The sequence below is a fragment of the Passer montanus genome, unplaced genomic scaffold (genome assembly GCF_014805655.1).
Source record: "Passer montanus isolate IOZ18808 unplaced genomic scaffold, ASM1480565v1 scaffold82, whole genome shotgun sequence".
NCBI classification, from domain to species: domain Eukaryota; kingdom Metazoa; phylum Chordata; class Aves; order Passeriformes; family Passeridae; genus Passer; species Passer montanus.
Genome location: NW_024373479.1, coordinates 2861211 through 2885526, shown reverse-complemented (window position 1 = coordinate 2885526; position 24316 = coordinate 2861211). Strand labels below are relative to the sequence as shown.

Genomic DNA, 24316 nt, shown 5'->3' with positions numbered 1-24316 from the left:
TTGGTCAAAGGTTGGGCTTGAAGTTGTTGGGTGGTTTGGGGGGGGTTGTTTTTGTTGTTGTTGTTGTTCTTTTTTTGCTTCAGGAATCCCAGCTGTAGTGCAATCCAGGACTTTATTTCACCATTTCCTGTACAGTCCTCAGGTGACCTGGAACAGCCTCATGCAATATAGTCAGCACTGCTCATCACCATGTAATATTGCAAGAGAAAACCAGAGCTCTGGTTTCAAACCTTGGATACAAACCCTGAGCTCCTACTGACCATCACAGATGTGGTACATACATTTCTGATAGCAAAGCTTTGGTTTGCCAGCATGAGTGAAAAAATCAACAGGAGCAATAAGACAACATTCAAAAAACTTGATTAGTCCATTTTTCATGCTGTAAAGAAAACTTTGAACTTGGCACAACCTGGGCTGTCCTGCATGAAGTTAATTTACAGGGGTTTTTTTAAGGTCCCCATAGGAAAATCAGGCTGGATGAAGATTTAATCTAATACCTATTTAAGAGAGGTGTGAGTTTTAAGTGGCACAAGGAACAAAAATGAATTCTTTTTATTTTCAAAGTGTTTACAAAAGCTCCTGGTAGCTGGTATTGTATTGTGCAGCAGTCTGACCTGCATGGGGCTCATTTATCTCTGCTTATTGGTATTTAATTATCTCGATCTACCCTTTGGACATTATAAACCTCTGAATGTATGAAGTCTGAGAACACAGACACACAAATTGCTTCTTTTTCCAGTACAGCCCTTTGTGTTTGGGGATGCTGCACAATGCTGGGACAAAGTGACTTTGAACCTTGAGGGGGTTTGTGGTCTCAGATGTAACATTACCAGCAAAGAGCACAGGACCTGGCAGGGTATATCAAGGGATTCAGCAATGGAAAAAAATCATCTCCTCTTCCTTGAGGATTTATTCTCAAGGTTTTAGAATAAATGAATCACAATAGGAAAAAGGAAAGAGTATAAAAAAGGGAAAAGGGGGCTTTTGACATAAATAGGAAAATGAAGATAAGTAAAACAACCTCCCCGATCCCACAGAAAATATTTCAACACTGAAGGAGCTGCAGTCTCTTTTTCAGTTCACCACATCTGCACTGCAGCCCCCCTGCTTTCCATGTGTCTCACATCCTCACCCTCACACAGGCAAACCTCTGGCAGTGTGCGGCAGCACTGGGCTGGCCAGCAGGCAGGAATTCCCTTCCACAGCCTGCAATCAGATCCCATTTGGACACAGACAGGTAGGAAGCCCAGGAGCCCCAGAGCTGTGGGGTTCATCTGGCACACACCCACCTTACAAGGCATAGAGAGGTATTGGAACACCCAAAGAGAGTCTGGAAACCTGGTGAGAATAACAACTCCTCCTGGGCAAGCCAAACCACTCCAAACTGTCACCACAGAGAGGCAAAAGGCCTGAGAGGAGAGGTGACCTGTGGGTGCTGCCCCACAGCATTGATCATCTTTCAGTCCACAGAGATGCTTCCCAGGGAGCCCTTTGGGATTTTGGTCTTCCCCCTTCTCCCTGTCCATCTCCACAAGCTCTGGCAGTGAAGCAGGGCCAGGCAGCTCCTCCAAGGTCCTTTCCATCTTTTCCCCCCTCTGCCACAATTGTGGCAATGTTTCAGGTCTTTCTGGAAAGAGGTACCCCAAACTCAGCTTCAAGGCATCATCCACTCCCCACCTTCCCCAGAGCCCTCCTGGGAGCCACCACAGGCTCCTGCTCCAGACTGCTTTGGAATTTGGAGTGTCTGCACCAGCCAGGGGTCTTAGACCCAGCTTTGCTCTGAAGGCACAAGCATCTCAGTGCCAGGACAACGGGCCAAGGCCAGGAAAGGCAGAAGGGGCAGGTGTGATCATACCCTTCCAGGTTTCCCAGACAAACAGCTGTGCAGGGAGTGCTTCCCTTTGCAAAGAACAACTTCAGAGATGAGACAGGTACTGAGTCCAAAACTGCAGCTCTCTGAAATTATCTCCTGGATAGCCCCACTCTTACCACATGCTGTAAAACGGGGAGACTGGTTCACCTTGGATCTTTACTAAGTGCAATTTCAACAACACCAGAGTCTAAATAACAGCATTTTCCCTGCATGCTGTGTAATTTAACCTCCCTTCACTTTCACTGCTCTGAGGTTTGCTGGGTGCATCACAGCAGTGCACAGAGACCCTGCCTGGCCCTTTAATTCCCACATCATGCCAGAGCTTTCAGCTTCTCCAGCCCTCCAGTTGTAATGCAACGTGATTAAAGGTGGTGCTTTCCCTGGGTAAGCCTGACTGACTGCTCCATCCTTCATCCCTGCACATCAGCAGCTGCTCTAGGAGCGCTGAGGATCACCTCTGTTTCTCTGGAAAGAAGCTTCTGCAAGGAAATCCAGTGGCAGGAGCTCAAACAGCAGAACTGTCAGACCTTTGAGCTGGCACAGCCATGGGTGGGTGTTGGTCAGGTGTCAGGGAGGAGGAAACCCAGCAAGGCCAGCTCTCCCTTCTTCCAGCTTCAACCTCTTTGCAGAGGGAGAGCTGAGCAGAGTAGACAGGTGAGTAGGTGGGACACACAAGATTCACACAGCACTGGCCTAGTTTCAGCAGGGCTTGGCAGCTGGATTCACCACCCAAGGGTGTGAAAGGCTCTGCACTCCCCTCCAGAGCACACAGCTACTGAAATGGCTCCTTGTCCTGGAGGGGGCTGGCCCAGAGTCTGGATCTGAATCCATGGTCTCATCTGAGGATATTCTTTGCAAGTGCATCCTCCATGAGGCAGCAGGATCTCTGCATGCCACTGCAAGTGCTGCTCAGGAACATCTTCAGAATAATAATATTTTATTATTTTTATATGTAGATATATTAAATCTATATATAATCTATATAGAATATAGATGTTATATATTTCTATGTTTATGTATTATATATAATCTATCTATAGATCTCTGCATGCCACTGCAAGTGCTGCTCAGGAACATCTTCAGAATAATAATATTTTATTATTTTTATATGTAGATATATTAAATATATATATATCTTATATATCTATATATAAATATATAATATAGATTTTATATATTTATATATTTATATATTTATGTATTTTTATATATATATATATATATATATATATATATATAAAATATTTTATTTTCTATTATTATCTTTTTAAAAGTCCTTTTACAGTGCTCATCCTGGGAGCCCAGCCCAGGGATACTAAAAGAAGAAGCATTAGAATTTGTCCTGTATAGATCCCCAGCTGCATGGAACAGGACTTCCTTCTCTGAGTCCTGGCAGAGCAGTTTCAGAGGCCAGTCATCACTGAGGAAAATGTTCAGACTGACACCACTGGGTCTGGTGCTATTTAATTGCACTGCTAATGATCCAGCTGAAAGGAAAGTATGAGACAAGACAGTCCATGTGAGCCCTGAGCAGACCATCCCAGAAGTTTATATGGGCAATGGTTTGATCCTGGTTAAACACTGAAAGCAAACAAAAAGATAATTACAATTAAAATATCCACAAATTTGCTTAGGGAGGAGCTGAAAAAAGGGGGACAATGGTCTGGCCAGAATTGTGTCAATCATAGGACAGCTAGGCTGGTACTTGAAAGGTACAGCCAGAAATGCAGAAACAGATTTTTTAATGAATTCTCATTCCCTTGCATTACATCAGAAGTTATTTGTGCACAGAGTGCTCTGTACATTACCCAGCTCCTCAGCCAGTCCATTAGGGGTTGGCTTCTGAGTCCTGATTTATGCTGATCCATGCCTTTATCAGGCTCTGAGCGTTGATTATGCACCATTTGCACATCTCTGGAAACCCATGGATAACAAAGATTACAGCTTGTGAGCTGGAGGAGACTCAAATGGTTTTCATTGATGATTTGTCATGGCACAGAGGGTACCAGAGACTCAGCCTGTGGAGATAAAACCCACAATCCCCTCCAAAACCCACAAGAGATTGCTCCTTTTAGTGTAACTGAGAGGCACAACCTCCATTCCTAGGATCCAGAACTGCTGCAATATGAAAATATTGACAGAACTGCACTGAAAGGGAACACATGCTTTGTGAAAACAATGTTTTCTGCCCAGAAATACCTCTAAGCAATTGTCACCTGAGAGTAATCAGCAGTGCTTCCAAGAGCTGCTATGAGGATGTTGATGTGCAGGACACTGGTACATCTAAAGACATGATGCTACTGGTAACCTGAGAGATCAAATTTCATCTAAGTGGAAAAGCTGAACATCGCAATTGCTGCCTCAGTGTAACCTTGATAGCTGGGAATCATATCCCCCCTATGAGCTACATATTTGTCTTTTCTTTCATTTTTATGGCACAAAACTAATTTTCTTGCTTTGTATACAAATTAGAAACAAGAACAGCTTCACAGCATCCATCAGGGCTAATCCATAAATTAAAATCCAGCTCAGAACCCCCCACCTCTCACTTTTAATTTAAACATTGCTCATGGGAAGGAGCTATCCGAGGAAGCGGCTGATGCCTGTCACCAAGCCAAGCCTGAGCACAGCAACTCCATCTCAAACCAGGAAATTCTGGATGTGTCCAGCTGCCCTTTGGAGCTGAAGGTTGGATATTGTAAATGCACAGCAAGCCCTGTGGCAGGGAGGAACGATGCATCTGACTCCATGTACTCAGAATGCTGATTTATTACTTCATTATACTATATTAAAGAATACTATACTATACTATAATAAGAATACAGAAAAGATACTTACAGAATGCTAAAAAGGTAACAATCAAAACTCATGACTCTCTCCAGAGTCCCGACACAGCTTGTCCCTGGTTATCCATTGAGTCAATACAATTCACATAAAACCAACAAAACAAACACCTGTGGGTAAACAATCTCCAAACACATTCCACAAGAGCAAAACACAGGAGAAGCAAATGAGATAAGAATTGTTTTTCTTTTCCCTGAGGCCTCTCACTGCCTTTCAGCTTCCTAAGAGAAAAACCCTGGGCAAAGGAATCATGTTCAGAGAGTTTGAATGGCACAGTTGGGTGTGATACCAGAGGATTTGGGAACACTGAACACAACCCTTTGCCAGTCAGTGCCCACACACTGCATCTCTGAGATGGGAACTGTGGAGCTCTGCAGTGCAGTGTCAGACCCTGTCCTGCAGGATTTTGGGTACCAGAGACCCACAGATGGCTGAGCCAGGCAGGAATTGCACTTTGTCAGTGTGAAGCCGAGCTGGAGTTGTTCCGAGATCTGTTTTTTATTAAATTCATGGAATTAAACTCCAGTTAACTGAAGTGCTGTACAACCAGGCTTTATTTTACACTTGTAATTAGTCCCATTGACTTCAAAGAAGCTGTTTCTGTACAATATTTGCAGGGCTGGGATTTGTTTTCCATTTAATTGATATATCATTTGGCACTTGATATCAGCCCTTCAAAGGGAACATTAATGTTTTACATTTCAAAATCACTTTGTAGTGCATTCTGTATATCACATTAATCAAACTGGGGAGAACAACCTGCAAATTCTCACCAGTTCTACTCGTCTGTGGCTTTATTTTGTGAATTAAATGCCTGCAATGAACACAAGCCTACATTCCCCAAATTCTAGCTGATGTCAGTGCTGAAAAAGCAAAACCAGGCAGGATTAATCCCTGATATAAATAACCTCTAAAATCATCATTTTTTATTCTCTGTGTTTTGCAGTGGAGTTGGTAGTTAAATAAATAAGTCTGATAACTTGTTTTTATAATCTGTGCCATGTTCTTTTCTTAATGTAACTTAACTTCTACCAAAAAATCAAAACCTGAACTGAATGCAAGGCTCAGCTGGCTTCCTGTGAACAGCTCCATTGTATAAGTAAAATAATTTTCTGCCAAAAAAAAAAAAAAAAAAGTGAAATCAGATCCAGGGCCCTCTGCTGGATTATGAGGAAATCCTTATCTTCCTCAAAATGCTGAAATTATTTGCTGCCCTGGAAAGTTCAGAGTTTGCATCAACATAAACCTTTGGCCTTTAACATTGCCTTTATGAAAACAGAACTGCAGATTACAGCTCTGTGACAGCTCACAAGCAGCTACAGGGAAGGTTTCCCAGAGTAAGGCATACAGAATCTGTCCTTTTTGTGTCCAAGAAGAAAAAATAACAACACCCCATTCATTGTAATTTCCTTATCTGAATTCTTATCAGCTCATTACAGCTGAACATGGTAAAGAAATAGATAAGAAAACAGAGACAGAGCAGAGCCAGTGAAGATGCTCTAAGAGGAAATGAGCTCTTGACCTTCACACAGCTTGGGGAATTGTAGAGAAAAATTCAAGCAAGTGGAAGGAGTTGAATATTTTCTGCACTTCATACTTGGAAGTCTTACCAACCCTCCCCCAAGATTTTCCTGTGTTCAAGGGACGGAAAGGCCACATGTCCTCATCATCCTGTCATCTAGCCCAGGCAGCAGGAGCTTTGTGGGGTCCAGGACCTCAGCCAACAATGAAAAATGGAGATGGGCTCTGGGGGGAAAAAACAGTGAGATAGATGAGCTTGCAGGACAGAAAGGCTAAATCCAGATGGAAGGAGGGTTTGATGCTAAAAGGAAACATTTCAGGTCAGCAGTGTCGCTGTTCAGCTGTTGGCAGGACAGGTTTCACAAGCTCTTTCTGGACAAAATTAGCCTGGATGCCACAACTGAGTCCTTCCTCCGTGTCACACCACAGAATTCCTGTGACATTCCCAAAAAGGCTTCTGAGAAAAGGCAGAATCTTGGCAAGTCTGACTCTCCAGCTAGGGATGATGAATCAAAGTGAGATGAACACATAATAAGTGACTGCATGAGTCAATATAGAGTTGAAGACTTAAAAGCTGCGTGATGCTGCTTGAGGCTTGACTTGTGGAAACTGGGAGGAATTAGTTGCCATTCCATTTTTTATCTGACTTTTCAGAGCTTTCTTAGCATTCTCTACTTGCAGCTGTATCAACCCACCAGATTTGTTACCTTTGTGCTCATTAATGGTGGATGCATGGAGGGGCTTTTCCTGCATTTTTAAATGTTCACTGTTTTATATACAGTAAGTTTGGAAATAATTTTGGTTAATATGGTCACTTCCGTGGAAACTGAATTACACTATCTCAAAGCAGAAGCTTGGATTCTGGGTTTGCATTTTCATCTCCCAGGTGAAGCAGTTTAGCAGAATCAGTAGAAAATAATTAATGATTCTGAACCTATATTTTTGGTGGTAAAAGTATTGCTGTCAGAGTTTTGTCCAGCTTTGGTATTCTCAGTATTGAAAGTTACATCAAGTGAGATCATGAAAGAGAAAAGTGAGAACTTGAAGTCTTTTTTTACTTTAATTATTCATCTGTCAGTGTTGGACAGAGCCCAGAATTCCAATGCTTTTACCAATTTGATGGTATATTAAGAAGAAAGGGTAACTGCCTGGCATCTGATGTGTGAGTGGGCATGGTCAGATAATAAATGCTCCCAGAGCATATTTATTTAATCAAGGAATGCAAGTCTCAAGGGGGCAGATTAAAAGATATCTCTGAGAACAATGAAATGACCTTGTACTGATATGCATGAAATTAGTCTTACAATGCAAAGAATCAAAACTGCAGTTTTAATTAAAATCAGAAAACTCATTGGGAGAGCTTAATATTCCAAGCATGACTACTTTAACTTTGGCTTGTTTTCTATTAAAACAGCCAATCAATGAAGTCAGAATCTGTATCTTCATTTTGTTAAAGATCTCTTCTAGTTTGCTAAAAACACCTCTGTGAAGTCATTACCTTGTGACTATTTACCTAAAGCGTGCCTTGTCCCAGTGCCACAGTGATAAGCTACAAAGGATCCAGGTTATCTCAAAAATGCACTAAATCCAAGCACCAGTGACTCTTCTTGTAAGAGAAAAACATTCTGACCTCCTTTTCCATCCAATTTTCCACAAATTCCAGTCTCCATGCCATCATTTTCACCACTGGTCTGGAAAACCCAGTTCCAGCAGCTCTGAACAGAAGCCCTCTGCTGTGCTTGTCATTCTGATGACAGAACACCCTCCTGTGTGCCTGAGAAAGGGGAGAGGGGATCACTGAACATTTCCAACATCTTGTTTTCCCAATGTAAAACACGAAGTTAAATGGCAGCTTAATATTAAAAAAATACCAAAACAAAACACAAGCAATATCCAGAGAGTAGTAAGCTGTTCAAATATAAAACTAAAATTAGTTTTAAAACTAAAAATTAGCAAAACTAAAATTAGTAGCTAATTTTGCAGTCTGCACTGGCCAGCCCTTGTACCTGAGGTCTGATCTTTTAGACACTGACCTTCATGGCTATTTTTGCCTCAGTTTTGTGAACTTTTCGGAAGCCACGTGGCCCCCAAATCTGAGGTTCTTCTATGATATTTTGAACTACGTAATTGGAATTGGTGGTCCTGAACCTCCTTTTGAAATCATAGAATCAGAGAATAGTTAGGACTGGAAAGGACCTTGCAAATCATCTTGTTCCAATCCTCTCCTGCCACGGGCAGTGACACCTTCCTCTAGCCCAGGTGGCTCAGGGTCCATGAGCATCCTCCACATGAAATGTTTCCTCCTGCATCATCCTCTCTAGGAAGCAGATCTTGTTCATGCCAACACAAAGGGAACCTTACACCACTTGGGGTGAGCAATTACGAATCCCCAGCCCAACATTCATAACTTTTGGCCACCATCTCTTCCTTTTCAGCAGCTTTCAGAGAATCCACCTCCCTGAGTTTTGTACTTTTGCCATTGAGCTCCAGGGTTTGAATCACCAAGGCCCCATGACATGAGTCCTGATGAAGAGTGACAATTAAGACTGACTTGTTCTTCGTGCTGGCACATCTTGAAATTACCTGGATTGCTGCTTTATTCAGCCTTATTTTAGACAGCCCAAATGATGAGTCATCCATGAGTCCCTTTGAGAAAATATTGCATAACCACTCTCAGAAGTTTCTCAAGAAAGTAATTCTCTCCCTGCCCTTCAAATGTTTATGATCTCAAATCTACTTTCATCTTATAATACAGAATTGCTTAAAATATAAAGATATAAGGGACTTCCTGGCTTGCCAGAAACAGTCCTTTTCTATTTCAGGCAACAATATCATATAAGCTGTTCTCTGTCATTTGAAAATAGAGTGATCTGTCTCTCTTGTTTCTACTAAAAAGCAGTTCCAAAAACTCACTCCTCTTAGGGCTAGACAAATTCTTCTAATCTCCATCCTAAGTTTATTCATGGCCAGTTTACAGCTATTTGTTCTTGTGCCAGCAGTGTACTTCAGCTTAAAGAACTTTTCCCCCTCCTCATGTTTTCTTTGCTGATGTATTCATGGCTTTGTTAAAGTCAGTCCCTATTTTCATTTTGCTGTGGGTTTTAAACTTGGTGCAGTTCATTCTAATTTTGTTATTAACAGTTTTCTGAATTTAGCTGCAGTGTCACAGGTGTGCTTCTACCATGGTTAAATTCAAGAAGTTTCATGGCATAATGCCCTTGTATATGCAGATCAAACTGACCACCCCCATTTCCATTTCAATACATCACTGTCATTTCACTTCCCTGCTGCTGTGCACTTAACCTCTGCTTTTTATGCACCTACTTACATTCCTGCCTCCCCTTGAGAATAGGAATATGGGGAAGAGGAAAGGGAGAGTGATTCCCAGATGTATCAGCTTACAAAGGAGGTAATTTTTTACAACTAATTTCCAGATTCCATTTCCTAGTTGCTCAATTTTTTTTCTCCTGACTGGTGTTTGCATCCTGTTCCAGTGCTGGATTATTTGCACATTTTTTTAGTTGTGCTTTTAAGTGCTCTTTTAGATAATGGAAATTCATTAGATTTTTTTTAGCCCAGCTCAGCTCACAGTCATCCCCAGCAGTTAGAGCTGTGCCTTCAGTCCATGGTGTGCCTCAGACGTTTGCCCAGTCTTGCCTAGCAGAGTCTTCAAAAAACCTCCAGTGTGCATCAAAGGAAATTAATTCTATGGCTCATGCACCCAGGAGTTAATTGAAAATCCTCCCTGCTTTTTCCAGGTGCTGAGCATTAAGACAAGGCACAGCTAAAACTGTCCAACAACCCCAGAAGTCAAAAAGGGTTGTGAAGTCTGGTCAAACAGCAGCTGCCTCTGCTACTGAGAGACTTTGTTCATCCAATGGCTTGGTCATAAAAACTGAAGGCAGATAAAGGGAAAGGAGAAATGAAATAAAGTAAGAATTATAAAGAGTCATAATGAGTCAAGCCAAAGGATTGTTCAGCATCCTGTGTCTGAGACAATCCAGTTTCAGCTGTTTAGAGAATGTGCACAGGGGAAAATCAGGTGCCAAATGATCCCTTTCACAAGGACTGAAAATCCTCTGCTCTCCTTCCTCAACATATCCTTGCAGATTTCCTGCAATCTTTGCTGAAAGATTTCCTGAGTCAGATATTGAAACCACATCCTTCTGTTTAACAGCCTTTGATGGAGGCAAATCCATAAATTTGTCTAATCTCATTTTTAATTCATTTATGCTTTCAGCTTCCATGGCATCCTGTAGCAATGAGTTCCACAATTTAATTATAGACTGCTTGCAGAAATACTTCCTTCTGTTTGTTCAGGACCTGCTGATGATTTCATGGTGTGCTTGTACAGTAAGAAATAATGGCTACAGTTCCTCACTTACATCTTCCATGCCATGTGTGGATCATAATTTATATATTTTGTATACTTCTGTGATTTAGTCCTCTGCTTTCTGAGGGGCGCACTTCTATTTAGCCTCTCCTTGTATGGAAAATATTCCATGCTGATGATCATTTTCAGTACTCTTCCCTGAGATTTTTCTAGCTATATTTAAGAAAAAAAAAAATTGTCAGTGAGGAAGTGGGAAGAGGTCACACTGCTTGCACAATGTAAGGTGTGGGTACACTGGGGATTTGCTGCTGCAGCGTGTTGGATTTTTGTCTCACCCTTCAGCTGTAATTAAATTTTCGTCTGTTTCTTTGTTGTGGTTTTTTTTCATTGCTCCCAAATATTTTCCTGATATTTTGATTGAATTATCCACAATGACTCAGATAATTTTTCTTGAGATGTGGTAGCTAATTTGGAGCTCATTGGTGCATATCTCCTCATGCCTGTTCCTCCTCCAGCTATCAGCGTGGAGTTTGATATCTACACTTTCATGATCCAGTTACTCACATTTTATGAGGTCCCTTTTGCAACTCTTTGCAGACAGCTTTAGCTCTTACTAATCTAATTCCACATAATTTGTAGTCCTTGTCACATCACTGATTTTCAATTCTTTAACTTCTTTTCTGCCTCTGTCAAGGTCAGGACTGATGTGCTTGAGATGGTATTTCATGTTCAGACTCAAATGTTTATTATTTCTTGTCTATATCACAGTCTTACAAGCTGTGAGTCCTACAGCCTTCTACTAACAAAATGGCTAACCATCTTTCTCTACAAGGTCTTTTAAGGCTAAACTATCCAATTAAGAAATGACACCTAAAATATTTTCACTTTTATAATCCCTCGTGTCCTTCGATGCAGAACTTCTGTCCAATTACAAAACACAACCCAAAGCCATGAAGAAAGTGAAGAAGGACCAGCCTCCACCCTGAAACCTCCATCTTAGCTTTATATATATTACTATATTTTAAAACCTTAAACTCTAAATTTTCCACCACGTGATATTACACACTTCTATTCAAACTCCACATTCGTAATCCCAGTTCTATCATTCAGTTGTGGAAGCCTTCTCCATGGCCTCAGGTCAAATGTAGTGTTCTCTTGAGGGTCTGTGCCTTTCAGCACAGAAAGTCTGAAATTCTCAGTATCCAGGGCTCCATCAACTGGATGTTCTCTGTTTTCCACATTATTTATGGGTGTGATGAGGAGGACAAAGCCAGCACTTGTCCCCCTGATTGTTACTGGGAGGATCCATCCTTTGAATATTCTGACCTCTCTGCCTCCCCTTCCCAGCCATCATTTCCCACTCTTTTGCTCCCAGCTCACTGAGCCTCCCCCCACTTCCCTCCCTCATGCCCAGCATGCTGATTTTTCTCACAGCTCTGAATCCTTGCTCCAGCTCTGCTGGGACAGAGATCCTTTCGGCCACTCGTGTGCACTGGTTTTGGAGGCCCTGCTCTTCAGGAAGCCTGGAGGCCACCTGGGTTTGTTACAGCTGTCTTAACAGGAGCTTCATCCATCTCCTCCAATCCTGGTGAAACACCAGGGGAAAAAACAAACAAACAAACAAACAAAAAAAAAAAAAACCAAAAACAAAACACCAAAACCAAAACAACAACCAAACAGGAGCAATAGAATCTGACCCACATAATCATCTTTTGAATCCAACTGCAACACAAAACTCTAGAGATTAAAATGGTGTGTAAACTAATGCTAAAAAAAGTTGCTGCTTTCTGCCTGGCTTCTACCCAGCTTGGACCTCTGGTATCTCTTGTGGTGACTAAGAGTCTAGAGGCATTAGAATCCCACAGAAAGACCAAATTGCTTTTCCAAGAGTATGGTCAACACCAAACCTCACTGCAGAGAGAGAGTAGGGAGTGTTGTGACCATTGAACCAGAATTTAGAAGCATGTTGCACAGTCTGCTGCTTCCCATCCACACATCACCCATTTCTGATTTGTCTCTCACACTATAAACTCACAAACAGTCCTCAGGGACACATATACTGCAGGCAGACTAATTTGGCCCTAACTTTGAGTGGAAGAGATGAGGACAGTGTGGGCTGAGTTTGATGTGTCTGGGTGGGGAAATCAGCATGGCCATTCCTTCCCCTGCAGCAGGAGCAGCTCCAGTGCCCTCTGTCACTGATTTGATGGAGTCAGCACCACGCTGTGTTTTCACTAACTTCTGTAAACACATCTGAGATGTCATTGTTTTATTGGAAAGCTGAAGACTTCACCTGATCACAGCTGGTTTCATTATTGGGTCTCACACAGGTATTACCAGACCCCCTCGAAATCCCCTTGAATTAAGTTTTGAGATGTTTCAAATACATATTCCATCAAATACAAGGGAAATTTTGGATTCCCTCTTTCCATTACATTTTATAATTCTATTAAAAAAGCAATCAAATTTCCCTGGCAAGAGAGAATCAGTCTAACTTGATCCTCGTTCAATATGCAGAGTTTCATTATCATCGCCAAATTTAACATCTTTCTCATTCTTTCTCCTCTATTTTTTTTTTCAGCATGTCCCTAGAAATGTGAGCTAGTTTTGGAAGGGAAAAGCAGACTCCTGAGCCTGTCTTTATTACCTCTGTGGCAGCACAGTCCTAGATCTGTCACACTGCTAGAAGCTGCTGAGGTGTTGGGTGGATTTTTTAAAGTATCCTTTGTGGTTGACCTGTACCAACACCAAGCAGCAAATTAACTCACCTCAGTCCTCTACTTGTGTAGCCTTGAAGCTCAGAGCTTGTCTCCCAAACATGCTAAGACAGTCAAAAATGCTTTATTCACTACCTGCCACCACCATTGCAGTGCAGTACATGCACTTCCTCTGTGGATTTATTCATGGATGTCATGAATCAGAGAATATTTTAGCATCCGTTATTTTTAAATTCCTCAATGTTTCTGAAATCAGACTTAATGCAAATTTAGTCAAGTTTGGCCCTGGCCTAGCATGTCAGCCTCTTTCCTCAAAAAAATTGATTAAAAATTGTAGCCTGGGAGTTTGGAAGAAATTACTCACCAGTACCACTTTGAATTTTTAAAATTGCATGTTTCATGGTAGTAAATCCACTGTGCTGGGCTGCAAACAGCAGAATGTTATGACTCTATTTCTTTCAGCACAACCATTTGTCATACTTACCTTTTTCCCCCAAGCCCACAGGACTTTTGTCAGGAGATTATCTTATCCTCACAGACAATTAAACCTAAACAGCAAGTTGTTTTTTTCTATTTTTATGTAGATTTCACATTTGCTTCTATCCTTGTTTTCCATTAAATAGTTTCTGGTTTCTTCCTTCAACATATAAACTGTAAGAAAAGCAAATAGATTTTGGAAATTCTTTTTGTCTTTTCTCCTCTTACCATAGTTCCCTTCAGAGTCCTCCTGTTCACTTCTCCCTCAGTTTGTTGTCTCACAACCACGACTGCTCTCCATCACTCTGGTAAAATGCTCTTACCCACAATTTGCAGTCCTTTCTGTTCCCTCTGCCTTCTCTGTCTTGGAGGAATTTATGTGGTGTTTAATTCCCCAGAGCTGTAATGAGAGAAGGCCCTCATCATCTATTTAAGTTTATATACAATTTATAAATATATAAGTAAGGACTATAGAAGTGAATATCCATCAATCCAAAGCATTTATCTTCAAACACTGGAAAAACAGGAACATAATCCTTACACTGGAGAAACAAACTTCAGCCTAAGCCTTATCTAGAAAGCTAATTAGATTCTGAAGTAGAGAACTGGTTCATTAAAAAAAGCTGCTAATTAGCATGTCTTTCCATCTTTTACTCATCTGTTGGAATTAATTTGGTCTGTGGGAAGCACAACCAAGAAAAAAGTCTCATCAGCTGAATTCATTAAGTCTGCTGAACCCCCTAACCCCAGAAGGCATTTTCTCTGCTCACACATGAGTGTTGGTGTTGGTAGCACACCAGCCTTTGTTACTATTGCTCCACTGGGTTTTATAAGGAGTTTAGTTTAGTGAAATAAACAATTTGAAGCACAGCTGGCCCAAGATGTGCTCAAGAATATGATGCTGTACAACAACCAACATTCTGGGGAGCCACATTTCCCTTCCTCTGCAGGAAGCCAACCACCTGATGGTGTCAGTGTTTGTATTTCTGCCAACAGATAAATTTTCCTCCTTGTTGTGCTGGGTGGAAATTCCCTCCTGAGAACACACCCAGGACTTCCCCCACTGTGGGAATGAACAGTGACTGCCTTTAGGCCATGTGGATTGTATTTGCAGGGAATGCCCTGACAAAGGCAGGAATGATGAATCTGCCTCCATGCCCTCAGAAGGCTAATTTATTACTTTATTGTGCTATATTATATCAAAGAATACTAAACTATACTATACTATAGAATACAGAAAGGATACTTACTCAATGCTAAAAAGATGATAACAAAAACTCTTGACTCTCTCCAGAATCCTGACACTGGTTAGCACTGATTGGCCAAAGAGCCAAAACAACACCAGAATCCAATGAAACAATCACCTGTGGGTAAACAATCTCCAAACACATTCCAAAGGAGCAAAACACAGGAGAAGCAAATGAGATAAGAATTGTTTTCCTTTTCCTCTGAGGCCTCTCAGCTTTCTGGAAGAAAAATCCTGGGTGAAGGGATTCTTTCAGAGAATGTGAATGCCACGCATTGGACTTTATGTGTGTGTTTTTGCTTTTTCTTCAAGATCTTTTTGCTTTGTTTTGGTTTTGTTTTTGTTTTTTTTGGGGGGTGGGGGGGTGATGGTGTTTGGTTTCTGCTCTTTTTCCAGTTGCATCTAAAAGGGCAACAAGAGGTCCAGGTCTTGATATACAAGGGGAAATGGTCTTGAGCTGCACCAAGACAGGTTCAGGTTGGATATTAGGAAAAAAAAATTTCTTCACTTTTAGAATGGTTAAGCATTGGAACAGGCTGTCCTGGAAATGCTGCAGCCCCCATTGCTGGAAGTGTTCACAAAGTGGGTGTACGTGGTCATGCTATGATTTAGTGGGAGTTAAATCTTAATGATCTTGAAGGTCTCTTCCAATGATTTTTAAATTATTTTATTCTATCACTCAAAATTCTATCACACAAAAAGATATTCTATCTTTTTTATTTATTATAGTCTATCATTCTTTTCTATTCTATTTTCTTATAAATAATGAGAGCAGTGGTAAGAGGAAGGTCTGGAGAAGGTGTAGACATGAACTTTTCAACATCAGATGTCACACAAACAACAGAAGCATCAGAGGAAACATTTTCTTCACTCCAAAAACGAAACACTGCAGTGTCCTGAGCCCTAGTATCTACTTCCTTTATTATGCCCAGAAAGACTGGTGTATTATATTGCTAAAATAATTCCCAGAAGCGTCAGTGCAGCATTTCAGCCACACTTTTGAAATCATAATCCCCCTCTCAGAGCAACTGAAGAGAGTTGTAGGACTCTTGATACTCAGGACTGCACTGGCTGACACCTCTCCTGATGGAATCATTCCACATTTCAGATGGATTCAGTCACTTGGGCTTCTTAAAATTCTCCTTTGCCTTGGAAAATCAGCACATCAAGCTGTCAGAGCACAGTCACTTCATAACAGAAACTCATACATAATCCTTTTGTCCTGGAACATTTTTACCTATGGCTATACAAGAGGGATCAAAGACACGTTTTTGCTGCTCCTTTTCAAAAGAAATACATCAATTGTGGTCCTCAGAACCGGCTGGACTTCCTCACTTTCTTTTTTTTTCCCCTTTTTTCAAATTAACTATAACACAAAGAAAGAACCTTAATTTCTTCTTTACAAAATAGAGTTGTTTTATAGTAATACAAGCTGATAATCTCGGTCTTCCTTTGCCTAAAGTACAACATTGTTTAGCAGCTTTATGGATGTTTCATTATCTTATTCATTCACAATATTAACTTTATTAATTATTAATTCTATATTTCTAGCAATTGAGTTCTTTAGACTGTGTTCTAACTATTTTACAGTGGGGACCTGGTGACAACTAAATATGATTTCCTCTTAGATTATTTCAAAAACAGAGTTATGTTTTGGATGTTTTCAATATTTATATTTTGAAGTATTTTGATATCTTACACTGTTCAAAAGTCTTAACTGGGGGGGGGGCGGGGGGGGAGGTTCTCCTCTATCACAAAAGTCAAAAAGCAAATTAATTCCATTTCCTGCTATCAATCTTCAGCTCATGGCTTTGAACAAGAAAGGTATTCCTTAGGCAACATACAGGAAAACAAATTTGCACAATTAATTCAGAGAGTTGACACAGATGAGATTTTGAAACTTCCAGGTTCTTGCTATCCTACAGAAAATTTACAGGTTAATGTAATATCAAGGGTTCATTAAGAATAACACTATTTTCTCTTGCATTCACTACCTTTCTCTGCTCATTGGGATTAAAATTTTCCATTCGTCTTTGGTTTTGGAAATTCCACTACCAGAGGCTTTAAGAAGCAGATTACAGAAACTGGACTGGGGTATGGTTTGGAGAAAGTCCATTCTGCTTGGAGTGAAGGGGTGCCTTTCCCAGGTGGCTTGCTAGCCTTGTCTTTCTGATGCAGGCCAAAAATATTAATGAAAAAAATAAATACAAGAGAAATACAAATATTCTTTTAAAGACTTCCTTAAGCTGGTTATGTAGGAGTCCATTACATGCTTAAAACAATGATTTAAAGCATTCTTGTTCTGCAAATCACATCAGCAGTTCTCTTCATTAAGAGATACAAATAGCTCAAGAAAGATTTGCTGATATCAGATCTAGGGTGGTTTTTTTCATAATTTCTGTCAGAATGAGATTATAGGGCTTGGGCAAGTTTTGTTTTTTGTTTTTGTTTTGTTTGTTTTTTCCATACAGACAGAACCATTACAAGTATTATTTTACCCTGGAAAGCTGAGGGCACTTGTTCCAGTACTGCAGGTTTTCAATTTCCATTGTGCCTCAGAGAGGCAGAGATGTGCTGCTCACCGTGGAAGAATGCAGGAAAATAATTCCTCAGGTGAGAATTCCTCACTGCATTTCTTTGCTGCTCTCAAGAGCCATTCTTTTGCCATGAATGGTAGACAAAATATTCAGTGCTAATTTTTTTGAGGTTCACATTTCCTAGAGTCCTCTGCAAGCTGCTGTTGCAGCATTTACTCAAGAGCTCTCCTGACTCCTTTTCTTTGCTCTTCCCTGCCACCCTGGAGCAGGGGTTCTTGATCCTGGTGTCTCCAGGCTCTGGGACAGGATTGTCCATAAGGATGCCCCATAAGACTGAAATGATTCTTCCACACCTGCTCTGGCAGTTGGGTTTTGTGTCCTGTGTGTGAATAAAGCCAAAACCAGGGAAGAATATGATCAGAATCCAGCCTTGAGTGGGGACAAACTGGCATCATTCCATGGGATCCAGTGGAGCCGCAGGAGTGCACAGAGACTGCAAATGCGGGCCAAAATTAAAGCCTTTTGTGGATTTAATTTTGGAAGTGTCCAAGGCTGGGTGGGATGGGACTTGGAGCAATTTGGTTTAGTAGAAGGTGTCCCTGCCAAGGCAGGGGTTGGAATGGGATGGTCTTCAAGGACCCTTCCAACCCAAACTATTCCATGATTCTGCAATTCACAAGCCTGTAATGACTCCATGTCCAATGGAAGATTTACTTTTGTACCAGTGAAGATTGCTCAGGCCTTGGATGAAAAGAAAGACAAAAAGGATAGAGACAAAGACACTGATGTGTTTAAAACAAGGCACCCCCGAGGGGAGAAAATTATGAATCTGACTCCATGTTCTCAGAAGGCTAATTTATTACTTTATTATACTATATTATATTGAAGAATACTATACAATACTGTTCTAAAGAATACAGAAATTATACTTAATGCTAAAAAGATAATAATGAAAGCTCATGACTCTTTCCAGAGTTCTGACACAGCTTGACCAAAGAGTCAAAACAACTCACAGCAGAATCCAATGAAACAATCACCTGTGGGTAAACAATCTCCAAACACATTCCACATGAGCAAAACACAGGAGAAGCAAATGAGATAAGAATTGCTTTCCTTTTCTCTAAGACCTCTTTCACTGCCTTTCAGCTTCCCAGGAGAAAAACCCTGGGTGAAGGAAACACGTTCAGAGAATGTGAATGGCACAGTGATGTTTCTCAAAGCACTGTGAAATGGTGCAAGCACAGTTTCTTCTTTTATAAAAATTGGAAATATTCTTCACTACTAAGATGAGAAGCACACTCAAATTCCTATATATGCAGATCTTCTTTAGAAAGTTTTGAGAATTTTGTTACCCCTCTCGGAGAAATTATTTACTTTACCATTCATAGGGTTTGAAAAATATAAACTGTAATTTTTAAAGGGTTTAGTGCATTGGATATAATTGATAATTTACAAGGAAGGATAAAGCTGAAATTAGTGAAAAGCATTACTTTGCACTTTTTTTTCCAGATTGTCCATGAAAATACCAGGATGAAGTTTCACAGGTGCTGATTTCTAAGCTGATCCTGCTGAGATTGATGGTTCAGGAGGATTCAGCAATGACACAGCACAACCCCACTGATGCTGACAATACTTCACATGCATTTTTACAGTGCATTGGCCAGCTTAAAACTGCAGAGGCTGGACACTGCAGCACCATTCCTCGTCATACTCAAAAGCCCTCTGTACCAGCTGTAATTTTCTGTAACTTTTTATAAGCTCCTATTCAATTCATTTCAGCATCCATCATTGAGGATCTGTCAGCAGTGAACAATCAGGTTTGGTTTCCAGTTCATAGCTGAGATCGTGGCCTCCTTTTCTGGATCTCAGACAAAATAAATGAGCAGCATCACAGGGGCTGTTATGAGTGCTGCACACCAAAGAAAAATCCCTTCTTAAGGCCTTTTCTCTGTCTTCATCTACTTTATAAACTTTATAAAGGATCGTGTTGGTTAATTTAAGCAGAGCACTAGAGCAGGAGCTCAGGCTGCAGCAGTTTGCTGTGGATGGCCCTTTATCCCTTTTCTGAGCCAAAGCTTTCCAAGATTGGAATCCCACTGGGAGCTGTAGCCCATACACACCTGGTGTGTCAGAGCTTTTAGCTCTATTGAAGTGCATATTGCTGGACCATCAGCTTTTAATTAGGTAATTCAAATAATTTTGTGGGTGTAACTTCATTACTTACTACTCAACAAGTCTGTGCCATTTGCAAATTTAATTGGCAGGAACCCATATTCCCATTTGGATGGTCAATAAGATGATTAGATAACTTTATTAAATTGATCAATAATCATTAAAATTATTTTTGCCATTTTGAGATATGCTTTTAAGTCAATTTCTTATACAATTAACTTGTGCCCTGCAAATTCTATCTTATTCTATACTGCTTATTTTCATACATTTGGGTTCATAATTTGTGCATGTTCTTTTCTCCTTGCAGTCTGTTTATAACAACATCCCTCTGTAGCTACATAGCTGATGGTTTTTGAACAATTTGCTGCTTCCATCAACATTTTCCATTTTTAAGCAACTCTCCCTGTCAAAATTTATGTCAAAAATTGCTGTGAGCTCTGGGACAGTGACCCTAACAAAAACTTGGCATGCATCCATTACTGCATAGTGATATTTTTTGTTTGCATAAAGTGAGCATGCCAAGACCATGAGTCACTAGGCAACTGCTAATTTATAGATCAATGCTGATCTCATTTCTGTCTGTGAGCACGACAGCCAGACCAGAGCTGGCTGAGGAAGTTACTGCAATAATAAAACATTCTACAAGTGATGTCTTACCTGTTGTTTTTAGAAGCACTGGTGAAGCTTTATTGGTTGGTGTATAACCTCCTTAGGGACTCCCAGCAGCTATGCCCAAAGTAATCTGAGATAACTCAGCCTGCCTCTGTGCTTTTGCAGATACATGAGAAGCAGCTCCATTCCATGCAGGCAAGTGACAGACTTGACAAAAAACACTTTTACCCCATTGAATCCTGAAGATGAGGCTGTAACTAGGTTGGGATACTGCCACAGTGCTCCCTAAATAATATCTAATTTTGGCGCTGCCAAAACCAAGCAAGTGCTCTCTGCTCTCCTCCCCTGAGCACATCCATGCCTGTGGCTCGTGGGACTCGTGTGAGCACACTCCTGCATCACCACTCCTGCATCAAACCCTCAAAGTCTTGTTTTGATGCCTTAGGATTTGCCTTTTATGTTTTTCAGATCCTGTACTGCTTTAGTGTGTAACTCTTAAACTCCATAGCCTGTCAGCTGCTGTCCTCCCCTTTTGTTCAGACAGAACAATTCCTCTCTAGGCCTGAAACTCAAGGACACCTCATTATCTCAGGCCCTGAGAGATGCAAATAGCAGTGAACTGGGGAGGCAAACTTGGAGTAAATTACTTCATTACCTGAAACTGTAATTGGAGGATTAACCCTTGATATGGAAATGGACCTAACTTGTAACTGTGTGAAAAACTTGTGACCATTGTCCATCTTGGGTGTAGCCCCTCAGAGGCTTTGACTGCCCAAGGTGCACCTAGCGAAGGCCTTCAGCTGTTTTTATTCTATTAATTTTGTCTAACCTCCGTTTTAGCCACTCCACAGCATCAGTTTCAGTAACATTTTTCTCAACTTCAGTGAGAGTAAGGACTCTGCCTTGTTAGATGGAGGCATCAGTGTAAGTAATCAGTTTTCCAACTATTGCCTGTGCTTATCCTGCTTCCAATCACAGCTGAAGGGGTGACATTACCCAGGTAGTGTCTGTAAATCTGTTATTTTAAATGCTTATAAGTCATAGCTGCATTTCATATCAAATATTTTTACTGCTAAAATTGTTAGGAAAAAAACACCCAATCCAAAAACTGTCTCATATATCTTACCTGATACTAAAAGCTAAATGATAACAGTTCTACTAAGGCTAAGGCACACAGAGCCCAGTTTCTGAAATGTAATCTCTCTTAAATATTTACATGAGCTCTATCATGACTGCTTGCCATTTAATCTGACATTTCATCTAGACACACACTGGTTTGCAGAGATGATTCTAGAAGCACTTGGATTAATAAATGACACAGTCAGAAATACCCCAGAGATACAAAGCAGAAGCAGACAAAAAGCCACACATCCATTACAAACAGTATTTTTTTAAATGATGGGAGACCCTTTTACAAAATATGCAAGGATAACTGTTTAGCAATGTCAGTGAAACCATCAAATATCAACACCACAGAAGGCAGAGACAGAAACACATCTGTGACACACAGTGATCCATGAGAATCTGGGGAACATCAGTTTCAAAAGTTTCCATGGCAGTCAGCAAAAGTACAAGGACAATTCCAAAAGTAAATATACAGCAGCAAAGCACCATCAGCACTTAAACAGTTGCTTTCACTGCTGTGAAATGATTTCAAATTATAGTAAAAGGCATTAGGAGAATTAAAGCAGAATGTGCCACAGCAGAAGGTGAAAGATAACACTCAAAGTGATTAATTCAGTCTGAGATAGATTTGAAAATCCTTTACATTGAAAGAGAAACCTAGCAACTGCTGCCAGACATTTTAAAAATACTGTACATGCAAGTATACATTTTAATGGCTTTATGAACCACCACAAGATTAGCTAGCAGTAACATTAGCAAGCTTCTAATGAGCTGAGTTAATGATGAATATTGTAATGCTTCCCTGTGTATTTGCTGCAGCTAAAGGGATTAAGAATCTTAGGCACTCAGATTTGAGGCTGCCAGAGCAGGTCACTATGAGATGATTCAGTTACCTGGAAAGGGCCAAGGTGTTGATTTGTACAATAATTCCCTCCTGGTAAGATAGGAGCTCTTTCCAGTCAAGCAGAAATCCCTATACCCAAATTAGATCATTTGGCTTTCCTCACTGCCAACACTGAGTCATCTCCTCAGACACTCAGAAACAAAAGCAGCTCCAATTTGCTGCTGATAGTACCAATGAATCCCTGAATTTGGATGCCATGTCCAGTTTTAATGTTTGTTCATTCAATTACTGTTTAAAAATATCAAGCAGATCACAAAATGGTCAGTTTGCCTTGTTGCATAAATTAATTTACAGAGCAGGTTATCCCTAAGGTTCCTTGTCAATGAGAAAGGAAAGAAAAAAGGAATAAATTGTAGGAGAAAGAAAAGAATTTGCTACACAAGATCCTCTTTCTTGTAGGAGGTGGTGTAAAGGGAACAGAACACTTACACAAAATTCCATAAAAATATCTCTAAAGAAAGCTCAGAGTAGACGATTGCTTTGGCACTTTTTCCTTGAAATAGAAAATGCGCACAATTTTCAGTTGATTAACATCTCTTTATCATAATTTCAAATTGTTCCATTATGTACTAGCCATGATATTTTAATTCATACGAACATATTTGGAATCACAGACTTGTTACAGACTTCTGCTAAAAGAAGCAGTACATTTAAATACAAACATATATATATATATATATATGTCTTTGTGTAAGTGAAATAAGGAACCTATAGATACAAAGTCCAAGATCAAGCCAAAACATCTTTTGCAGGTAGAAATGTGGAAGATTCTGCTTTATATGGATTTGGAGGGACATCTTGTGACAGGAAAAAGCAGCGCAAGCAGCGAGCTGCAGACAGAGGATCCACCTTAGAACTGCAGCAGCTGCTTGAGCAATTTTTTCCCTCTCTACTAAAAATGTTTTTTAAAAAAATTAATGCAAAGACTTCAACAAAAATCTTCCCAATTTTCAATAAATTTAACCTCCAAACTCACAAACCAGACATCTCTGATGACATTTGTTTCAGTGAGGATCTGATTTTCTGCCAAGTAATCCTACCCCTGGGAAATGTGCAGCCGGTGTCAGCAAAATAATGGTAGAAAAAAAAATCCCAACAAAACATAGTGATTTAATTAAAATTGATCTTACACTGATAAAATTATTCCAGTGTAAATGGCTCAGTGAGCACTTCTTTTTTGGTTTGACAGTGGCCTGTGTCAGCTGAGGCTCACATTTGTCACTGATTTCAGCTTCAGTAAACTCCTGCAGCTTGGCACAGTTAATCTGCATTTCCCCTGCCCCACTGACAGGACACCCTCCCACGGCACCGGACAGAGGAAAATTCCCTAACCCTAACCCTCTTTTTTTGACATTCCACAACCCAGTTCATCAGCCTCACTCCACCCCACTACACAAGAACAGAGCAAGAGCAGATGTCAGTGCAGCTCAAATTTGCAGCCCAGCAGAGGGGTGGGGAAGGGGTTCTGTCACACTGCCAGCCAAGCAGGGCTGAGGAGCTCAAAAAAATCCAGTTTTCACTGTCCCATTGGGGCTGGAGCACAGGAGGGAGGCTGGAAGAACTGGAGTACTTCAGCCTGGAGAAGGCTCCAGGGAGAGCAACAGGAATTGGCCAATCTGCAAATGTCAGGTGAAACGTGGAGTGATGAATCTGTCAGGATTCTGGAAACCAAATCTGGAATTTCTGGATCTGGATTTCTGGAAACTGAAAATGTTCATGATAATGAAGATACAGAGAAGATGTGCCCATAAATGTGAGACAGGCTTTGAGTACAGTTATTTCTGAATTATTTACTCTGCTATTTACTGAGTCCAATGGAAGGAGAAGTGCATAACTCCTCATCCTTCCTTATGAAGATGGTCAGAATAGCTTTTATTATAAAAATATCTAGATGTTTAGAATCTCCCAGCCACCATCATACCCAACCCCAGGGAGATCTTAAATAACATTTCAGT

General features: G+C 40.6%; 1 long non-coding RNA gene across 1 annotated transcript; it reads right to left on the bottom strand.

Annotated features, from left to right (window-relative positions):
* Window positions 1-9993: 9993 nt before the first annotated feature.
* LOC120513538 lies at window positions 9994-14338 on the bottom strand. The gene is made up of 4 exons (XR_005630293.1): window positions 14307-14338; window positions 14089-14165; window positions 13773-13939; window positions 9994-10784 (listed from the first exon to the last, which is right to left on the bottom strand). It is a non-coding gene; the product is annotated as an uncharacterized LOC120513538 (long non-coding RNA).
* Between the last annotated feature and the right edge of the window lie 9978 nt (window positions 14339-24316).